Raw genomic sequence first — 22,587 nt, forward strand, 5'->3', positions numbered from 1 at the left:
ATATTATTACTAGTGAGTAAAAATGTGTACTGGTTCCCACCAAGTGTTTGCAAAGAAGTTTTAATGCAGCTTGTTAAATGTGAGGACCTCCCTGGTGAAATCCCTCTCTGAATGTCTGAATGGTGTACATTCAGTGTGTCTTATCTTTGTGTGGTATTTAAACAATCATTACTAACCGCTGAGAGTCAAAGCCCTATACTGTAGCCCTATACAAAGCCCACAAACAGGAACTAAATGCTAGTTGTGATTGACACTGTTCTTTATAAAATATGTATTTTGTGAAAAATAGTCTTACTATGCCAGAAATAAAATTCTGTTTATTGATACTTGCTTTAAAACTGAAAGACTTACTAGAAAAACATACATTCAGCAGTACTAAAAATTAAAATGCCATAAATATTATCATTTGCAAAATGAAAAAAAAAGTCAGTTTTTTTTTTTTTTTTTTTTTGTAGAGACAGAGTCTCACTTTATGGCCCTCGGTAGAGTGCCGTGGCCTCACACAGCTCACAGCAACCTCCAACTCCTGGGCTTAAGCGATTGTCTTGCCTCAGCCTCCCGAGTAGCTGGGACTACAGGCGCTCGCCACAACGCCCGGCTATTTTTTGGTTGCAGTTTGGCCGGGGCCGGGTTTGAACCCGCCACCCTCGGTATATGGGGCCGGCACCTTACCGACTGAGCCACAGGCGCCGCCCAAAGTCAGTTATTTTTAAATATCTACTTTTGCTGAAGCATGTTACATAAGCCCTAAGTTAATCAGTTCACACTTGAGGCCGGCTACCTAGCATGCCTTGCAATCATAAATACCATGATCAGTGTTTCCACAATTTCAGGAACTTGACCATTTTGTACAACACTTCTAGGAAAAATTAACACTTAGAATAAAGCTGACTTTTAAATTTACAACTATTAATTATCATCCTACTTCTTTTCTCCCCTTTACCCTAGTACAATAAGAAATCATTGCAGGCGACACACATTTTAATTGAATGTGAATTGTTATTCTCATTTTAGTCAGGCTTTCTGACCCATTTATTCCAAGCCTCATATTCTGTGCTGCAAATTAACCAGATGACCACCCTATAATGGTATGTTCACACTATAAATTCAACAATTCATACAGGCCTCGTGGTACTGGAATATACCACCTAGAATTCCATTTAGAAAGTATAATTCACAAGGAGATTCACAGAAATGAGACTAAGGAGTAATGAGCAAATTATTATTTCTTAACTTCTGGTCTAGCAACCTCTTTCATAGCTCCTTGTTTCTAGTTTATGCTGCTGTCACTTCATATAGAATCTGGCTTGGCACCCAGATGACTTTACCTCTGATAAATATTCAGAGTCACTCCTTGAATGGAGATTCTCCCTCTGGCTCCTTCTATTCCAGCCACACTGGCTTCTCTTTTCCTGAAATGTACCAAGCACATTCTTCCCTCACTGTTTTTGCATCTATTCCCTCTGCCTGGAATGTTCTTTTCCCAAATATCCCCACTACTCATGACCTTATTTATTTTGGTCTCTGCTCAAATGTCATCATATCAAAGAAGTCCTTCTTGATCATGCTAACCAAAAGAATATCCTCCATCTCTCTGAAGACCTTGGTTTCATTTTCTACATCACATGTGCTACTGGACTTACATGCTACCTTTCCTCTCCAACTACAAAATAACCTATGTGAAAGCTGAAAATTGGCTTAGCTCACTGCTACATCCCTAAATTTTTTAAAAAACACTTGGTGTGATTCAATAAACAATTGAGTCAATAAATGTTTCTCCCCTTACCATGTAAGCTCATGATATGTTTTGTTTTATTCAGTACAGAAATCCCAGTGCCTACAATAGTGCTTACTTAATTCTTGAAACACACAGTAATTGTGATGAACGAATTCCACATTGCATCAGCCTAGTCTTTTCAAATGCTCTCAAAATTGAAAAATAAAGACATAATTTTATTAGTGTTTAATTTGATCATTAGATGACAACTCACTATTTATTTCCCTAAAACTTTTAGCAGATTTCAAAGTTTAAATTAACATCACAATGGACCATATGCACACATTTATGCATTAAAGATATTCCTGAAAATGTGTTTTTACTATTATATTCTTCCCTACCAAAAAGCTGCAACCCAAAATAAAATTTTTATTTTACAATTTTTACTAATATTATGTTTTTACTATTTATATTACTTCATGTTTTCCTGTTAACTGTCATAATCTTCCCTAGAAAAAAGTTACAGTCAGTGACACAGTAAAATTGTAGTCCAATTTATAGTCTAAGATATTATAAAAGTTTTACTTCATTCAAATGGTATAATAACTCTATAAAACATTCTCACACTCAAACAGCCATATAAAATGAATCACATGGCCAATTCCTTTTGTTGTTAATAAAAAATGCCTCAGAGCACATAGAAGTGTTGAGTTTTTTCCTTTTTTGGACAGAACCATCTACACCAAGTGTCAGCAGATTTTTTTCTGTAAAGGTCTAGATAATAAATATTTCAGATTTTGTGAGCCATATGATCTCAATGCCACAACTATTCCAGTCTAACCTTCTAACAGTGTGAACACGGCCATAGACAGTGGGTTAACTACGGGTGCGATTATGTTCTAATAAAACTTCAAAAAATAAAAAAAAACAATAAGCTAGATTTGTCCCAAGAGTCACTGTTTGCCAAGCTCCAGTCTACACCATTCCTTCTATATTAACTTTATTTAACAAAGCCCAGGACAACCCAACTTATGTGTGAGCTATGTGCCAAAAACCAACTAACAATGAAGGTGTTGTTTTTAACTTTAATATATCCACAGCATATATCCCACCGTAAACCATATTACAGTCAGTTGTGAGAATCTTAAACAAGTAAAACTCAGCTCTTCCGCTGTTCTCCTTTCTCCCCCCAGTAAGAAACAAAAAGCAAATTCTATTTATTCTATCAGCTCTGAGTTCTAAGAGCTGAAACACCACGTAGTAGAGTATAGGAAAGAGAAGAAGACAGAAGACCATTTTTCTCCCTTTTCTGCAAGAATTTTAATTTCTGGCATCTTTCTACTTCCTTTTATCTACTCAGTAATGATTTTATTGCTGTCACCTCTCAAGTCACCCACCATGGCATTATCCCATTGAACTAACTCCTGATGTGCCTAAAGCTTTAAAAATGTCTATCCTGCTTTTCTAATCCACCTCTCATCCTTTAATAAAGCTGATCTCTGCTAAAAACAAGAAGAAAACTAGCTGATTAAACTAAAAATGCTAATGTGTACTTCCATTAGTGAGAACTAGTAAATATTCACGGAAGTCTTACTCCAGATTCTTTACTAAGGGTAGCTAGAGAGAACATAACGCAACATTCTAGTGGGCATAATTTTCATAACAAGGAAGGGGAGAAAAATGCAAGTATTATGTAGAAAAAGAGGGGAACACCTTGGAAAGGGTGGGAGGGAACAAGGTTCCACCAGCAAAACAACCCTAACTGGATGAAGGCTCCATAAAACTCCTAAAAGTTGTCCTTCCTCTGCATTTTTGAGGTACATATCCTCTAGACCAAGGGACATTAATTTAGATGTCTATAAGGAAGGTCACAGAAGTGAAAGGACAACAGGGAAAGATATGGACTGGATCAAACCAGAGCTCAAAGGGGCAGCTCCAGCCAACCAGTGGCATTACAGGCCCAGACTTACCAAATCATCAGTTTTTTTCAAGAGCCAGAAGCACAGGTTTTTTTAAATGTATAAATTTGTCAAAAATTTTTAGCTGCCAAATCATCAGCTTTTTTCCCCTGCTCTAGCAGGTCGCCATCCTTTCCTAACTACATCTCTCCAGGGTCACCTCCCAGCATGGAGGGTGGAAGCTCTGGCAGGCTTCTTTATGGACCAGCAACAAATCTGATGCTTTAAGGTGAGGGACTGCCTAATGGAACCTAATGGTAATACAATCTCATGAAAAATCTGTATTACTTTCAACGGAGACCAAGAAAAATACAATTCAGCTGGTCCCAAAATATTAAATAATTAAAATTGCTTTCCTTTTCACAAAAGCCAGATATACTCTTAAGTCTAAAGATTAAAATGTTTTAGTAATATAGATTACATAAAAAGTAAAAAGAAAAATCCCCCAGATCCTCAGATATAACCACTATATACCATTTGGTATTGAGTGATTTATTTCAGTAAAAATTTAAATCAATTTTAAAATTCATGTATACATATTCCATCTGGTCCTGAAGTCATACAAAAGGTGCTCAGTGGGCAGCTACGTTATGCCCCTTTTCTGCAGCTATCAAGCCTCAATCAGTAGAATCTTTCTGTAGCAGAAGGTGAATTTCATACTATAAAACAAATCTGAGCTTGTCATGAAATTTAGGCTACCTAACTCAGGTCAGACTTGTCACAGGTCAGGCCTGCCAGCTGCTGTGCAACTTCTGTTCTAGTTTCTGCCCAGGCCTGTAATTATTTACAGTTTTGCACCTGTCAAAATCCTAAAACAATGACTTTCCTTGTTTCTCAGGGTTTACATACAGTTAAACGTACTCAGTTTCAAAACTGAACACTCTTAAGGAACACATGTGGGGGGAAGGGTCACTATCATTCAGTTCTTTCTACTTTGTTTCACAGTAATAAACTAGAAATAAGGTGGAAAACATAAATTAGGTTTTGATGGTTAGTAAATAAGATATTAAAATAGCTGTTCTCAATCTTCATGAAAATGAACATCCATGAGTTGCTGGGAAAAAAGCAAATGCTTAACCCAAAAGCCAGACCTCCACAATTAGAATTTAGAAATAAGGAAGATGGGTATATTTTTAACCCATGGTTTGGAAAACATGTTTATAAAAATAATATAGCTATATAATAAAGCAAAACCATCACCTTAAGAAGATGGATTAGTCACTATTCCTCCAGTTCAATCAACAATTTGGGAAGCTATTTGTCAAATAATTCAGTAGAGAGGCAAAATTAAAGTATTAAGTCAGTCAAAAGAAAGAAAGATAATGCTGAAAGTGGTTCTGTGGGCTAAACTGACCGCTCATTAAGAAATGTAAATGGCTCTTTTCACTGCAGCTGAGTGTGCCACAAAGCAATTGAGAGCTCTGGCTTGAAGAGCTTTTATTCTCCTAAGTTATGCAACTCTATCCAGAAGGTGCATGTTTCTTTAAGAAATCGCAGCTCTGGGTAAATAGGGTGCATCTGGTGAACACATGTTCACGAGCAGGTAAACACATGATTTCAGTAATTACTTCCAATACCATCTGTCAAGCAGGTAGTTCAAAATCTACTCAACAGGAAAGGCAGTTTGAAGTAATTTTTAAGCAAGTATACTTCTCATCTGCTTAATAAAAGTAAAGATCAAAATATAAAACTAGAAACCTGTCTGCTTCTGCCCTGAATTTACTCAAGGCAGAGGCAGGCAAGTTCATTCTTGTAACTAAAAAAGATGATAATGCTCCACTGGTTAAGAAGTACATGAATCTGATTAATTATCCCCAAAAGAAATTTTCTTATGATTGAGTGTGGCAGTAATTTATTCATCACTAATCAATAACTAACAAGACTAGTCTCTGTAATACATTAAAGTGTGTCACCTGTCTGCAAAACCACCTCACCATTTATTAAAGGATAAACCACTCTGGTGACAAATGCTTTGACATATTTCCCAGTATCATTAACTGAACTCAAATAACATAACTGCAAAGCAAAAGAACACAAGGAAAGAAAAAATGTACAGTAGCAGAGGAGAGGAAAGGAATATAATTAAGGATTTTTCTCACTCGAAAAATAAAATTGGTTTGGGAGACTTTAAAAATTATCACTGCAAATTTATATACATAAATATACATGTGTGTCTATAAACTTCTGGCCTTTTCACTGGTTTGATTTATATCATTAAATAAATACTACCAACTCTTAAACATCCAAAGCCAGGCATGCCCTAAATACCCAGGGCTGAATTCCCCCAGATAAATATAAATGTCTCTTTTAGATTCAGTTCTCTCATTTTATCTTTACCACAGTTTTCACTGTGGCAAAACTGGTTTAAATTTTACCTTCTGGCTCTTAACACCTCTCCCTTATGAGACTGAAATACCAAAAATAACATTGTTTGGCATGAATATACCTGGGCTATGATGAGAATGGCACTTCACCTCTGTGTCACCCCTGGAAACCTCGTAACACTACTCTGAATATGAGAAAAACACCAGACAAATCCAAACTGAGGGACATTCTACAAAACAACTGACCAGCCCAAGACTGTTCAAGGATCAAAAATAAAGACAGCCTGAGAAACTGTCACAAACTAGAGGAGACTAAGATCTTGAAAGAGAAAAAAAAGACACCAGGGGAAAACTGGGAAAATATGAATAAAGTGTGGTGTTAACAGGAATGTACCAGTGTTAATTTCTTGATTATGAGAAATGTCACATAGTAATGTTCATGCTCACAACGGGGAAACTGCGTGAGGGGTACATAAGAACACTCTATATTATCTTTGTGACTTTTCTGTAAACCTAGAATTATTCCAAAACAAAAGGGTTGTCTAAAATTTTATTTAGTGGGGTTTAGAATGATTCAACCAAAGTTCACTGAAGAGACAATATCTTGTAGCCAGGCACAGTAAAATGTACCAGGAACCTCATCAGGAGACAGAATCGTGTGAAACAAGGTGCCTCATTGATATAGAGCATGTAAATCGGTATCTCCTTTACAGCGTCTGTAAGTGACTTTAAAAGACTCGTCCATAAAGAGTGAGATGGGTTTGTGTCATTCAAACTTCAAGTCTAAGTGCATTCAGCTGCTTTAGTCAAGAAGGCAAAACCTCACACCTTCTAACCTCTTAGTCAGAATCCCATCTCAGGAGGCGGCGATGATTAACAGGTACCTTTCTACAGCACAAACGGGACTGAATTCTTACAGTAAAGTAGCTGACTCACCTGAAACTTCTTGGCCAAAAACTAAATCTTGTAAATGGTAAAACTGACTTACTTCAACTCATGACAGCCCTTATACAGTTTCTAACTTCACATCCATGTTTGGCCTTTAGGAAATTCAACTAACATTACATGAAAACATTCCACATGCTTATGAATGTACTTCTTTTGAAGGATGGGGGCAGTATAATTATAACTTTTATCATATTATTAAAATGATCAGTGACTCAAAAGTCCTCAAGAAAAGTGATCCTAAAAAATCAAGTCAACCATCAATGCTTTTCTCTAAAATTAAAATCAGTTGTACCTCAAATTAAACAAATTGTATTTTCCCCCAAAAGTGGCCTTCTCTTTTGATCTAAATCATCACGTATCTTTCAAAAACAGATAAAATCTTAACCTAGATGAAAATACAATTCACTTAACATTTCAAACATCTTATCCCAAGCCTTGAAAACAAAACTAAAGAAGCCATTACTTTCAAGCAATGATGCACAATACTTTTTGGATTTCAAAACATTTTACTTAGAAATGCAAATGGTTTGCACATCTCAGTGAAGTTTCTTTGTAAACAAAATCAGCTTATTTCCGTCATGTTCTACAGGACTTTCACACCAGTTTTTGCACTACATCTTCTAGTTCCCAGTTCATCCAACCCTAGGAAAGAAGAGCCAGTTTTCTTCCCTTTGCTTCTCTCTAATGATTTTTTTCATCTTGATTGACTTAGTGTAAGGAAATAACATTCTACATGATGGCCACAATGCTGCTAACAGTCAGATTATCATGTCAGTAGTCAAGTATTTGATAAAGCAACGTAGAGTATTTTTTTAAATCCTCATGAGCAAACATGGAAAATGCTGAAATTCATTACAAGTGAATAAGATGAAAAATGACTGCCACATACCCATGTCATACAAAATACTCTTCAACACACACCATTTATGTCAAGTTCTAACTGGGGAAAGGTGAAAAGAAATGTGTAGCAAACATGGTTGTAGACTACTTGTAAACAGTTAGTGAAAGGCTTACTCAGCATTGATTCAAATACTACACAGGTTGTGATTCTTATTCTATGATAATATCTTTCAATTTAATACATCTTGCATTAAAATTAATCTTAAAACTATCTGCTAAAAGTGTAAACAATTTTGTTAAAATAGCTTTTGAACAATTAAAAACACAAACAATAATTTTTTTTCTCTAATCCAAGCATGAAATGATGGACAGAAATGAGGTCAAAATAAAAAAGTATTTATTCTTGCTTGACAGACAACCAGAGGGAAGTGTCTTTAACTAGTCATTAGGCTAACTTCTAATTGTTGTTTAAAGGAGGGATTTCATTTCCTTCACCAAATGTTTTCAGATGCCTTTAGCTACTTGATTCCTTTTAAAAATTCACAATGTAACTGTAAAATCTCTGGAAACTTGGAGCTTGAAGATCTTGAGTAACACAAAAATCTCCCTATTTTGTAACTGCCACAGAGGATATAAAAATATGGGGAAGAAATCTATTTAATTTTTAGATGGGTTCTCAAGGTCAGTCTTTATTAAAAGGAAGAAGGCCCATTATTTCCAGCTCCCCCTCCCCACCCACCCCCAACATGTGCTCTCCTGCTCCAGGCTGGCCTAGAATGCCTTGGGCCATTGCTAAGAGAAGAAATGCAAACTTAACCTGTGATTTAAGACATGCACTCAAGAAATGTGGCAGCTTTTACAAATCTCTTTTTTATTTATTTATTTTTTGAAACAGGGTCTTGCTCTTTTGCCTGAGCTAGAAGACAGAGGTATCATACTAGCTCACTGCAACCTCAAATTCCTGGGCTTGAGCAATCCTCCTCCCTCAGCCTCCCAAGTAGCTGTGACTACAAGCATATGCCACCATGCCTGGCTAATCTTTCGATTTTTTGTAGAGACGGGGTCTCACTCTTGCTCAGGCTGGTTTTGAACTCCTGGCCTCAAGTGATCCTCCTATCTCACCTCAGCATCCCAAAGTGCTAAAATTACAGGTGTGAGCTACCATGCCTGTCCACAGATCCCTTTTTAAAATATCAATGAATCCTTTTCTATGAGGCATCTGAAACAGTAAAATCTAGAGAGACAGAAAGTAGAATCCTGGTTATCAGGGACTTAGGGAAAGGAAGAATGGGAAGCTATTCCTTAATGGGCAAAGAGTTTCAGTTGGGCAAAGAGTTTCAGTTGGGATGATGAAAAAGTTCTGGAGAGGAATAATTGTGATGGTTGCAATTCTCACAGCAATGTGAGCATACTTAATGCCACTACACTGCACACTTGAAAGTTTAAATGGTAAAAACAGCTAAAATGGTGAATTTTATGTTATGTATATTGTACTACAATTACAAAAAAAATACACCAACGAAAACCAGAATGGTTACCCATGGCACTCTATAGAAGAGTTGGCAATCCAGAGGATATCTGCCTGGCCAAAGAGGGAAAAAAACAAAAGAACGATGGAAGTGCAAGGAACAGATAATAAGAAATTCAGTGTTACGACTTAATTAGCAGATATGAACAAACAGAAGCTCTCTGGTAGTGTACAAATACCGCTTCTTCCCATTATAACCTGATATCTGGGCTCAGCTCTAAAAAAGAAAACAAAAACAATGTGTATTTACAAACAGCTGGATGGACCTCTAACCTGAGCAGTCCTAACGGATAATTGTAATGACAAGCCCTTCACCTGCGTGGAACAGAAAAAGAAGATGCATATGTGAGAGATCACACAAAAAGTCGGTGGCTGGTGGGCTGAAGAGCCTAGACACTTTTTAGGAAATAATTCTGGACACTCCGTGCCAAATTTTGTCTGGAAGCTTGAGAAAATCCAGTTCAGAAGGCTACAGGCTTGATTTCTCCCAGAAAGACACAGTCCTAAAAAATGTACACCATTTCTATTATATATCTTTCACAGTTACTGGGTAGAAAAACAACAGCCCTGCTTAAACAAAGATGTAAAAACTAGTTGATCAACACCCCTATATGCTCATAGGCAAAACTCAGTGAAATTCGGGGGTAGGGAGGATGAGTAAATTCCCACCCAGTGGCTACACTGTACGGGTATATCGCACTTTGTGGGTGAAGGACATACCTACAACTCTGACTTTAACCTTATAAAAACAAACTATGCAATCCAAACATATGTACCCCAATAATAATCTGAAATTTAAAAAAAAAAAAAAACACAAAACACCGCTTTTTCACTGAAATGAAAGGTCAGTGACAAAGGCCTTCATTCTGCTGTTAATAATGTATATGGGGTCATGGCTTTTCTCATTACTTTTCTGGGCTATTTGGTGAAAGTAGGGTGACTTCCTTAGCCCTGGCATTAATGTAGCTATGGTTTCTGTCACATCTTTTGAGCTGATGCTGGGTGACAAGGTTAACACCGATACAAAGAATATGCAAAAGCAGCAGGAGTAGAACCTTGTCTGTACAACTCAAAGAATGACATCCTGATGCGCAGGCAGCAAAGCCCATCCTTCTCCTTTGGTGGAACTGAGGGGGGTCTCCCTGGATCCAGAGTAAAAACAGTGATTCTACTGAAGTAGCTAGCAGGTTCTCAATAAAGCCTATGCAAAGCATGATTCCTATCAATGAACAAGTTATCTGTGATTAAACTAAGAACTTCTCTGAGTTAAGCAATCCGAAAGTCAAGTACAACTAGGTCTTACAAAAGCTTTGTATAAGACTTCATTCATCCACATTAAATGGATAAGACATAACAAGGGAAGGCAAAAATATTTCTGTAGTCTTGACCTTCAGGAAGCCACAGCCAGGAAAAGAAGGCTACTGGTGTGTGTACTGCTCAGCACACATTAATATGAAATATGTTAAATAAAAAGAACTAAATGTGGAGGATTTATTCCTCACAGAAACCCACACCTATCTGAAAAGATAATTCTGCCATTTGTCCCATTTTGGAGGAAGGGGAAAAGTGGCTATTTTTCTTCCTCTTGATAAAATGCACACAAGAAGTTCAAATAACTGATAATTCTAAAAGTTTTGTGTCAGAGGGACTGCAGGGGCCTGAAATTGAATAAAAAGAATTATCTTATTTCAACTGGATAAATCATCACAAATGGCTAGTAGTTTGGCTTATGGATATTATTTCTGACTAGCCTGAAAAGGCAATAAATACCTGCACACTTACAATACTTGAAAAGGAAATTAGGACAGAAGAAGAAAAGTGAGAGGCTGCCTTAGACTTTGAAGGGCTGCTCCACTGGACTGCAGCTAGGAGCCCGTCCCTTGCTCCAGAGGGAATTCTGCCTCCTTTTACTTCTTAACTCTGTGGTAGTTTTCATCTTCTCTGCACTGTGACCCTTCAAGACGCTAGTTTTCCAAATTTATCCCTAAAACTAGGCTTTTCTTTCTTAAGTTCTGTGCTGCTAAAGAAAAACTAAAAATTAAGCCTCAAAAAATTATTATCCCAGGAAAAAGTACAAAAATGATTACTATAAAATTTCATAGCTGATAATCCCCACCAGCAGGTTTTCTAAGATAGTTTCACTTCAGGTTTCATGATTTTTGAACCTCAAAAATAATGAACTTTCAGAGTTCTAGAAAATATTTAATCCCTTTGTGACCCAGAAGAAAATTCTGTGGAATACCAACAAAAGCCTAGAACAGTCCCAGACATTACAGGCACAGTGTATGAAAAGAAGTGAAGATGGGCAGCGCCTGTGGCTCAAGGAGTAGGGTGCCAGCCCAATATACCAGAGGTGGTGAGTTCAAACCCAGCCCCGGCCAAAAAAACTGCAAAAAGAGAAAAGACATGAAGATGAGGAAAACCGAAGATAAGTTACTACCATTACACTTACTGATTAGTAATAAACAGAACTCACAAGATCTCATGATACGTGTGGCTCCAAATAGAGAGCAGCCTAACATTGTTATAAAACTGCAGGTAAACCTGGAGGTTAAATAACAAACTGAGAACATACTAGTCATCTCTAAAATTTTTAATCATTTTGACTTTTTAATTTCAGCTTAAAATCCTGCAAAGAAATAGTGAGAATTAGCCTTGACTTCATGCCCTTGATATGCATTCTATTAAGTCTGACTTCCCAGGGTGGGGGGGAGGGGCAGGGTCTAATAAATAGACAGGAATCTTACATACATGGTCAAATGTACTAGTATTCTGAGATGAGCAAAAACTACCATACCTATACAAAAAGCCCATAAAACAAAGTTCTACAGCATTTTAAACACTGTGAAAACTTAAAAGTTAAAACTTTTGCACATACCCCCAATTTACATATATTTATTTATACATTACATACTTATATTACTGTATTAATCATATATATATATAATTACAAAATGGAAAATAAAAAAGAATGATCTAAAAATGACGTTTTTATAGCCAGGCATTGGAGCAGGTGCCCATAGTCCCAGCTACTTGGGAAGATGAGGCAAGAGAATCACTTGAGCCTAAGAGTTTGAGGTTGCTGTGAGCTGTGATGCTATGGCACTCTACCGAGGGCGACATAATGAGACTCTGTCTCAAAAAAAAAAAAAAAAAATGAAGTTTTTAATATGTTCTTCCCAACCAATCCCAAAGCCATTGTTTCATCTGGCCTAGAGGTAGCTATACCCCATTCTGGAGACAACTACAAGAGAAGACAAAAAAAAAAACAGACTGAGACACATAATGAGCAGCCTTTCACAACACTTGGGAGTCCACCCAAAATTATGTACACACTGATGACTGAAAAGTTTCTCAAACTCAGGTTAGCTGCTTTCAACTCTTTCTCTATTTTTAACACCTCCCTCAGATGACACAGGGCAGGAGAGGAGGCAAAGATGTAACAGCAAGCAGCAAGGTCACTCACTGCTTAAGAGCAATAATAAGGAAGTTTAATAAAGCTACAGGCTAAATTAAGTGTATATATTCGGTCTGCCAGCTATGACTTTCACCTAGCCAGGTACTCAAGCTCGCCTTGCCTCAGACCATTACTCGGTGTAAGCTCTATTATCAATCACCCTCTCCAGCATCACCAAGCAGAAGGCAGGCTGGCCTCACCATGCCATCTGTACACACACCTGCTCTCAGCAGCAGCGGCTGCTCAGGGCCTGCTGGCCCAGAGATGCCTCGGCCCAGAGGGCATATGTGAATTCATATTTTCTGCAGGAACTAGTCCAAAGATTTGGGAAGAAAAGATGGAATGAATCAAAGAAAAGAGACAAGACAATGAATGGCAGCTTATAAATGAGAGCCTCAAAATCTCCGAAGGGGAGGACATAAAGCATTTTGCCCACCCACAGTCCCTAAAGAACTTCAAAGTCATTACTGTCTATGACCTCTGATAACTCCTGCTTTCCTAAAAATCTACTAAAATAGTACCAGTGCTTATTTTAAAAGTATATTCATCCTTCCATATGAGCAAAATAATCAGCACATCAATCAGAATCTTATTTCTCTTTCTTTTTTTTTTGTAGTAATGAAAGTAAGTACTCAAGCACACAGTGGAGATACACAGAAATATTACTCAGTTCACATTACATCTGCAAAGCCTTCTCTCAAGATCTGAACGTTACATTCATTCTTTACCATTGTTTTTTATGAGCATGTTAAAACAGACATGACTTTAAAAGTTCCCTCATAGCTAATTCTCAATACACAAGAAGCTCATTAGTATATCCAAATGTGAAGTCTATAATAAAGATAATATACATGGTAAATACTCCAAATAAATGTAAAAAGGTTCAATTTCATCTCAGGTCAAAGGATACATATTAAAACAATCAGCTATCATTCCAATCGCCATTAAATTAGCAAAAACAAAATTGGTAATGCTATAATAAAAGCACGTGAGGAAGCTTGTATCTCCTTTATTGTCACATACTGCTGGTAAGAAGGCAAACTAATATACCTTTTCTAGAGAACAATGTGGCAAAATATAGCTGGAGTTCTTAAAATGCTCATTCTGTGACCCGAAATTCCACCTCCAGGAAGCTGATCTACATTAAAAACATGCAATAACCAGAAATGAAGACAAACACCAAGGCCCAATGATGTCCATTTATTTGGTGGCTATAATGCATTTATAGCAGCAAATAAAAAATTAAATAAAATCTAATTACTCAGCCAAGAAATGTATATAAATTGTAGTATAGCCATAAAATATTATGCAGCTATTTAAGATGTTATTTATTGTGTTTTTTAAGTGGGATATAAAATATGTAAAAACAATTTCATCTATGTAAAAGATAAAGCAATACAAAAAAAAAAAGATTGGAAAATCATACGCCAGCACGTTAACCATGGTAACTACTACAAAGGGGATACAGGTGACTTTTAAATTGCATTTTCCAAATGTTCTACAATCTGTAAGCTTTTTTTTCTTTTATAATTAGGAAGGAAAGGAATTTTAAAAGTTCATGGATTAATGAACAATGAAATTTTTGAAAATTAGGTATTTTCAATTTTTCAAAATTAGGTCTTTATAAAGACCAGCTTTATAAGCCCTATGTAATGCAAACAGAATTCTTTATCATCAATTTTTAATTACTCTGAAATTCTTTTATCGGAAGAGAAGGATAGGAGGCCAATTTATTGAAATTAAATGTCTCTGTATTTTGGGGTCTACTTTGCCATAAAGAAAATTAAAACACTCATGAGATTGTTCTTGAAGATCAGTGCCATAATGAAAACCCTCAACAAACAACACACTGATAACAAAAACACATTTACCCCCAATGGAATTATGTAATACTAATTAATTGATATTATAGTTCTTCCCCAGTCATTTTCTTCCCCTAGAAATGATTGGGACAACTCAGGTTTCCAGTTAAGCATGTAAAAAGCTTGGAAGTTGCTATTCCATTCTACCTACAAGTAAAAAAAAAAAAAAAAAGCCTAAAACTGAAAAATCAACAACTCTTCTTAGATATATAAGCAAATTAAAGCCATCAGGCAAACCACTTCCCTTAATATTGAGATACTGACAGGCAGATACAGAAAACTGCTATGTTTCTAAGCAAAAACTTCCACAGAAGCCTGTACTGTGGTAGGAAAAGCTAAAATGTAATTGCTGAATTGCTGGAGGCTCAGTGTGGTCAACTCTAATAGTTAAAAACTTCAGTGTGACTCACTCTGGCCCCACACTTGTGTGGATTTTAACCTCCCAGAGCATGGCCAGGTTCTTAAAGTGAACATTAGAGACAAATCCCCTCATACTCCCAGCAGGAGGAGAAGGGTAAAAGAAACCGTTTGGAAACACATCAGGGTACTCTGTTCTTTAAAAAGTCTGCCCTCAGGAGAAACTGGCTAACCACAGCCTAAACTGCTAGGTCTAATTTCAGAGCCTAACTGACCTGGCTGAAAAGAAATACCCAATTCCTGCCAACTTTTGCCTTCTGGTCTTAGGAGGGAAGCTGAGAAGCACTTCCAGCACAGGCTTAGAGAAGAGAGTGCCCTAATCACTGGGCAACAGAACTCTCCCCTATTTATACCATTTCCTTTCCTCAGTACATCATGTTTAGTTACCAATAAAAAATTACAAGGCACACTGAAGTCAAAAACAACCTGAAGAGACAGCAGGCATCAGAATTAGACTCAGATAAGACTGAGATGTTGGCATTATCAAACTGGAAATTCAGACAACAATAAGTAACATGCTAAGGTGCTAATGGTTAAATACACAACATGCAAGAACAGATGGGCAACAGAAGTAGAGAGACAGAAATTCAGAAAAAGAACCAAAAATAATTGATGGGGGTCAAAAACCCTGTAACAGAAATTAAAAATGCCTTTGATAAGCTTATTGGTAGACCACGCATGGCTGAAAAAAGATTCTGAGTTTGAGGATCACTCATTAGAAATGTCCAAAACTTGGGACTGCAAACCCATACAGCCTCTTTGGAAAGAAATATGGAGAATCCTCAAAGATCTCAAATTAGATCTCTCATATGATGCTGCAGTCCCATTACTAGGTATCTACCCAGAAGAAAAAAAATCATTTTATCATAAGGACATTTGCACTAGATTGTTTATAGCAGCTCAATTTACAATCACCAGGATGTGGAAACAACCTAAATGCCCATCCACTCAGGAATGGATTAACAAACTGTGGTCCATGCACACCATGGCACTATTCAGCCATAAAAAAAGTCGGTGACTTCACATCTTTTGTAATATCCGGGATGGAGTTGAAACACACTCTTCTTAGAAAAATAACACAAAACTGGAGAAACAATTATCCAATGTACTCAATACTAATATGAAGCCATTAGTCGATCTAATAATGTATGCCCAAATAGGAGAGAAACTCATTTCAAGATGGGGGGAGGAGTAAGAAGGGATGGAGAGGGGGTAGGGTGCTCTCACTGAATGGGCACGGGGTGGGGGGTTGGCACACCTTGTGTGGGGGAGACATAACCATAAGACAAACTCTACCTAACTAAATCAAATATTTTAACCTGGTTGCTTGCACCCCCACATTAACCTGAAATAAATTTACTTAAAAAATTAAAATTAAGAAAAAGAAATGTCATGCTCACTTCAGCAGCACATATACTATAATTGGAACAATACAGAGAAGATTCGCATGGCCCCTGTGCAAGGATGACGCGCAAATTCGTGAAACGTTCCATATTTTTTCATTCACAGTCACCAAAATGTGGAAACAGCCTAAGTGCCCACCAACTCAGGAATGGATTAACAAGCTGTGGTATATGTACTCCATGGAATACTATTCAGCCACTAAAAAAGATGGAGATTTTACAGGAAGGGCATGGAGAGCTCTCAAGACAGGGGGCTCAGATTCATAGGAGATCCCCTCCTCCTTCCTACGGTCCAGAGGACACACACCACACTCCAGGTCTCCACTGCACTCACCTCTCATCTCTAGTGAAGCATGAAGCTGAAGACTTTCTGAAGCCTGCCCTGGAGCTGCGACACTGTAGAAAATATTTTTTATAGTCTCATTTTGAAAGTGAACACTGCCTAGTGAAGTTAAGTTCACACATTTTATGATGACTACTTTTGGTGGAATTAAAATGCTGTTTTCATTCTGCATTTGTGTAGTTTGGTGGTTTCTTCAAAGTTAAGTGTTTTGAGGAAAGTTTTGCATGTATTTTTTTTACAATCTAAATCTTTTGAGAAATTTCGGTTGTATAAAACATCATTTGAAAGGGTTTTCTACTAAGTCCAGGGGCTCTGAAGATCGAAGCCTGCATATAAAATGCTACCACATGGCAAATAGCAAATGAAGTTTCATTTTCACTTTCCTAACACAGCAATGCTTTAGCAAAAAGTTGTTCAAATTAAGTTTTCAGTAGTAAATTTAAGACAAAATGCCCATTCCCCTTCAATCCATAAAACACACTATCTTAATATACCTGCAACTAAGTGTTGAAAATTATGCCATGTAACTATACAGTTAATATTAGAACTAAACACCTTTCAACACACAAGTGGACATAAAGTTTGTGTGCAATTTAAAATAGCTTAACATACTAAACTGTACACGAACTTTATGTCCACGCTGTATAGCAAATGCTAATGCTCATAAAAAATGTGGGTTTGTTGGCCTTTATAGAATCTGCAATCTACCAGGGAATGAGAAGACGTACACAATGTAAGCCTTAACAGGCAAGATTTCTTAAAGCTGTTACAAGGGGATAATGATATTCCAACTAGTTATCAGCAAGTGACAACACATTCCACCACAAATGTACTTTTGTCCTCTTAACTTTCAGACTGTATGAAAAGAAATGGGTGCTTCAAAGAAGAGGATAAGAGAAAGGAACACTACACCACCTGTGCCATAGATGAACTGAGGACTTTACCCGTTCATTTTTTAAATATTATTTTCAGGTCCTTTGTTTACCAAAAGAAGCCTGATTTCACTCAAATATTTTGAGAACTGTGTTTAAGTAAATGCAAATAAAAAACAGCAAATCAAATCCAACAATCTATAAAAAGAAATATACATCTATCTCTGGTATGCAAGGCTAGTTCACCATCTGAAAATCAACCACTGTGACCTATCACATCAACAGGTTAAAGAAGAAAAATCATGTGATCTACCAATAAATACAGGAAAAAGATCTGACATAAACCAACATCCATTTATGATAAAAGTTCTCAATAAACCAAGAATAGAGAGAACTTCTTCAACCAAATAAAAAAACTACAAAAATCCTACAGGTAATATCACATTAATGGTGAGAAACTCAAAGCTTTTCTACTAAGATCCACTCCCTTTCAACACCACTGTGGAAGACTGGGGAAGGAAAGAAGTGGGGGAGAAGGAGGGAAAGAAATAAAGCTACCTTTGCTCATAGATAAAATGACTAGCCGGCATAAAATCCAAAAGTATTGGCAAAAAATAAAGTCCTACAACTAATAAGTTACTTTAGCACGGTTTCAGAATATACAGTAAATATACAAAGGTCAATTACTATCCTATATACCAGCAATGAACAGTGGAATCTGAAATTTACAACAACACTAGTTACATTAGCACCTCTCAAAATGAAATACGTATAAATCTAACAAAATATATACAATACATATATGAAGAAAACTACAATCTCTAATTACATAAACAAATGGAGAGATATTCTATGCTTGTGAATAGGTAGGTTCAATATTGAAAAAATGTAAGTTCTTCCCAACTTGATCTCTAGATTCAATGCAACCCCTTTCAAAATCCCAGGATGTTATTTTGTAGATATCTATAAAATGATTCTAAAATTTATATGAAGAGGCAAAAGACCCAGCATAGCCAATATAATATTAAAGGAAAACAAAATCAGAGGAATGACACTACCCAAATTCAAGCTTATTCTAAAAGCACAATAATCAAGACAGTGTATTACCGATGAAAAAACAGATCAACAGAAGAAAAGAAGGAAACTAGAAATGGACTCCTATCAATGGAGTCAAACTACTCTTTGACAAGGGAGCAGAAACAATATTAACAAATGGGGCAAAGATGGTCTTTTCAACAAATGGTGCTACAGCAACTAACTAAACATCCACATACTTTAAAAAAAAAAAAAATGAATCTAGACACGACCTTATATTCTTGACAAAACTCTAAATAGATCATGGATTACAGGTGTGAGCCACCGTGGCCAGCCTTAATCTGTTTTTTTCACTGTTCACAAATATTGATTGTTCAATTAAGGCATTAATTACTTTAGTATCAAAAAATAAATAAATAAATACTTTAGTATCTTTGGCGTCAAAAACTGTTATTTTCCTCTTCTGGAAATCACATACTGATGTCAGAAAAATGATAAAACCAGATGCCTATTTGTGGGCTAGGAAACAAGAAACACAGGTTTAACTTTTGCCCTGCTATAAACAGACTCACCTTGATGAACAGAACCATCATTGTTAGATTATATTTTTCAATGTTTACTAAGGCTCAAGATTTGATCTAGAAGTGCCCTGTCATGCCAGCTTTCTATATAGAGCCACAGGTAGAAGGCACAGATTTTCATTCACTCAGAATAAAGGGCCTTCAAGAGAATCACAAATATAGACAAAGGGAAACACCATTCAGTCTTAATAAAGACTCGTTTATGGAAAGAACAATTTTAGACACGTGACAACCGCCCCAGTTTTAGCCATCTTTAAAAAGGACTAGTCCTAGAACAGTAGAGGTTTAAGCAATGAATGTAAGGAATCAAACACTGCTAATAGTGCTTCGCTGTTAGAAAATTTCTTCAGTTGTTCTTAAAATTATGTTTGTAAGAAAACTAATTTTGAATATAATGGTGTTATCTTCAAAAACTTCCAATACTTAGGAGTGTGTAATTGCTACAAAATAAGTTTTTTTAACCAACATAATTGATAATATCATTATATTTTAAAAGATACATCTTACAATAAAATTTGAAAGTAATACTCATTAATCTTTCAGGAAATATACAATTTAATTACACCTGAACCTTTCCTTAAAGCCATTCAAAACAGAGTGAAATTAGATTTAAAGCTCACCTTTAAGGAGGCTTATCTGTAGTTGAGGACATAGACCGCGCCTCTAGTATCTAGTATAGTGTTCATTCAACCTGTAAGAGATGGCTAATAATAGTTGCTGAACAAATGGCCAAAATAAAGAATGAATAGCATTCATAAAATTATAACCCAATGGAAAACTTTTTTTAAGTTTATATTTCTATAGCTTTAGAAGTACAAGTGGTTTTTGGTTAGACTTACAAGTTGAATAGTGGTGAACAGTGGTGATGTCTGGGTTTTTAGTGTGCACCCAACATCCAAAAATGTATGTTCAACTGGATAGGCAATTGTCTTCCCTCACTTCTCTTCCACATTCCCCACTTCTGAATCTCCAATGCCCAAAGTGAGAACAGCCAACAGAAAATTTGTGAAAAAGAAGCAAATAAAAACAAATAGAACCAATATTTAAAACTATAATCCAAGAAAACTTCCCAAACATAAAAGAAAACTTGAATCTAAATATTGAAAGTGTTAATCAGTATCTGGGAAAATTTACCCAGAACAATCAACTCTAAGACACATCCTAGTAAACTCGTAGTCTTCAAAAGTAAAGTAAAAATGCCCACAGGCTCTAAGCAAAAAATAATTAAAATAATGAACAAAGATAAATTCAATTGGCATCAGAGGTGTCTAAAATAAAACAGAATGTAAGACAATAACTAAAAAGCATTTTTCATAAATTCAAAGAAAGACAGAATAATGAGTTTTATGTACAAGTAGACTGTCTTTCAAGTTTCAAGGCTATGTAAAAGTTTTAAACATATAAGAACCTAGGATCCTTTCTTGAAGAAACTACCCAGGATGAGCTTCACGCAACCAGCAGATGACAGAAAATTTTCAACAAAAGGAGAAATGATGAGCTCATTCATGCAAAGTGCAGATCTAAGACCAAAATAAAGGTGGGGATATTGATCTTCAAAAGTCAAACATTAATGTACAAATGCAACATATTGTAACAATGTATAAAACAAAAGTGAGGAAAAATAGATCGATGTACAAATTTTATGTGTTGTAACAAAGAGGAAATAATGTAAAAAATGTAAAGAAAAGGGGGAGAGATGAGAAAATAAATTATGCTCATTGGCTGGCAAAAGTCAGAACAGGGAGGACACTGTTGAACACTGACCAATACATGGCAAATGGTTAAAGAGGCAAATATACAAAATCCTAAGTACATTTTATTAAAGAAAAACACATCATAGAGAAACATAGCAAATAAAACACGTAATTTTAAAATATTGCAACAGAGTTGAGACCAATCATTGAAGTCATATGAATATAGTAAGTCCTTACTTAATATCACTGATAGGTTCTTGGAAGATGCAACTTTAAGAGAAACAATATACTGTAAACAGAAACTCGTTGTATCACAGCCTAACCAATATAAACAGGAGCTTAGTTCCTAGGGCATGCAGTGTATTGTTTCGCTTAGAGCCGCAGTTTCTGGATCCTTACCAGGACATTAAGTGAGGACTTCACATAAATGTACAGAAGTTTAACACACCTATTAAAAGATAAACATCTTCAATTTGGTTTATAAACCAAGACCCAACTCTGTTCTATATACGAGAGACTCTCCTAAAGCTATGTACTTCAGAATGACTGAAATTAAGGGAGATAGACAGCATAACATGCAAAAGAGCACAAAAGAGAACTCAAGCTGAATGGATCAGCACAAAAAGAAGAGCTTTCCAGGCATAGGTGACAACAAAATTATAATAATTATAGATATCTCTGCACCAAATAACACTAGAGCCACCCTTGTAAGAAAAAACTGAATTTACAGGAAGAAATGGTGCCACAACATGGCAGACTGAGATTCCCAAGAGGGGACTTTTCCCAACCGCCCAGGATCCAGCAGACAATGGAGGATCAGCACGATAAATTCACACACACAGATTCTATCTAGAGACCTGGAGAGATGGACACATACCCACCTGTAGCAAAAGAGATAGGCCCTTCCTACAGGCCAATAAGCACCTCCTCTAATGGAACTGTCAAGAGCATTTTATTAGGTTTTGGGGGGTGTGCATATACAAAGTAAAAATGTGAGAAGTTAACAGACTCATGTTTCAATTAAACAGGCAGTCTTTTGTTTAAGAAAGAGGACTACATCGCTTCTCGGCCTTTTGGCTAAGATCAAGTGTGAAGAAAGAGGACTACAAGGGTGAAGGGCAGTGGAACACTACATCATGGATCAAAGGACAGTGTTGTAGGGACTTAATGAGGGAAAGTTACAGCCCACAGGTTAGACAGCTATGGCTTGAGGGTAACTGACAGCTGCTTTCCAACTCTCTTGACATCCTGTCTCTGCTAAGCTGCTATTTCTGTCTAGATATTTCCTAGACTAGTTTCTTATAACTCTGCTGAACATTGACACCCCACCCCCTGGCCAGTTTGGGTGGGCAGAGTAGTAGTGGGGTGGGGGAGGTTTGAGGCTCAGGGCCTCTGCAATGTCAGCCTATACTATGCTTATACCCACAAAGAAATGCCCTAGCCAGGCACAGTGGATCAAACCCGTAATCCTAGCACTATGGGAGGCCTAGGCAAGAAGACTGTTTGAGGCCAGAAGTTCAAGACCAGCCTGGGCAATATAGCAAGACCATGTCTCTATAAAAAACAAAGAAAGAGGCTCGGCCCTTGCAGCTCCACAGCTAGGGTGCC

General features: G+C 36.6%; 1 protein-coding gene and 1 non-coding gene across 4 annotated transcripts in view; one reads left to right on the forward strand and one right to left on the reverse strand.

Annotated features, from left to right (window-relative positions):
* The window catches only part of CDKAL1 (CDK5 regulatory subunit associated protein 1 like 1), a 704,761-nt gene that overhangs the window by 543,364 nt on the left and 138,810 nt on the right, over positions 1–22,587 (reverse strand). The window lies entirely within an intron of this gene.
* Positions 16,444–16,550, forward strand: LOC128595039 (U6 spliceosomal RNA). The gene has a single exon (XR_008382733.1). It is a non-coding gene; the product is annotated as a U6 spliceosomal RNA (small nuclear RNA).

This window comes from Nycticebus coucang, chromosome 9 (genome assembly GCF_027406575.1).
Source record: "Nycticebus coucang isolate mNycCou1 chromosome 9, mNycCou1.pri, whole genome shotgun sequence".
NCBI lineage: Eukaryota > Metazoa > Chordata > Mammalia > Primates > Lorisidae > Nycticebus > Nycticebus coucang.